The sequence below is a fragment of the Cicer arietinum genome, chromosome 4 (genome assembly GCF_000331145.2).
Source record: "Cicer arietinum cultivar CDC Frontier isolate Library 1 chromosome 4, Cicar.CDCFrontier_v2.0, whole genome shotgun sequence".
NCBI lineage: Eukaryota > Viridiplantae > Streptophyta > Magnoliopsida > Fabales > Fabaceae > Cicer > Cicer arietinum.
The window spans coordinates 32,106,527-32,107,623 of record NC_021163.2 but is presented as its reverse complement, the minus strand read 5'-3'; positions in this window follow the sequence as shown (position 1 = coordinate 32,107,623).

Below are 1,097 nucleotides of genomic sequence, written 5' to 3'. Positions count from 1 at the left end.
AGATCAACACGACGCGACAATCCCCGCAAGGATAAGATGAACCAACAATTCACATGGCATCATCCCGTGGCCCATCACGGTCACCACTATCACCATGGCCCCATCGCGGTCACCATGTACTATGAAATGCATGAGCATACTCTTTTCACCACAATCATTAAGTAAATGCAAATATTAAAAGATTCCCCATTTTTAATACTCATTTAACATTAATGAATTTTTCAAATACAACACAGAGCATACTCAAACATAATTATTCACACTAATTTTAATTTCTACAAACACATATAAATCACATCTCCAAATCCAATTCACACATAAATTGAATTAAATTCATTTTCCACCAATCCACACATAAACTTCTGATAACAAAATTCATAATATTAATTATGAACACATTAATTTCACCAAACACGAAGCTAACTACATAAACATAAATATTTATAACAATTTGTTCACAATAAAATTAATCCACACACAACAAAATTCCTAACCTTAAATCTTTCTCACACACCAAACTTTTAAAACCAAATAATCTATATTATTTAGTTAAAACTAAAAAAAATTAATATTGTCCAAATTTCACATACACCTACTCGACTGTTAAAGCACCGAAATCTTTTTGCTCAAACTCTTTAACTTAGTTAAAATTTGAACTTTTTCACAACTTTAACAACTCTAAATTTTTCGTAAAATTTCAACTTCAGTTCAAACTCATTTATTTGAAAATAACTCATTACCTAACTCAAACACATCAAATTTAATCACTATAAATAAATCACATCATAAAAGAAATTCATAATATTAATTTGGATTTTAGATTTTAAACATTTCTTCTATATGATTCTTGATGGACCATATTATAAATTTCCTGCAAAACAATCTTTCCAGAGAGAAATATGCCATATAGAGATGCCTTCAAAAGAATATAGTAAACACGAACACTATCAATATCATACATTATACATAATAGCAAAGGAAAAATGTGTTATGTAGAATTAAACAAACATTAACATAAAAACAAAGGAAAAGTGTTAGAGAAACACAGTAGTAAGGTCCAAACAAAAGATAAATGATTGAGAAATTGAACATATAAT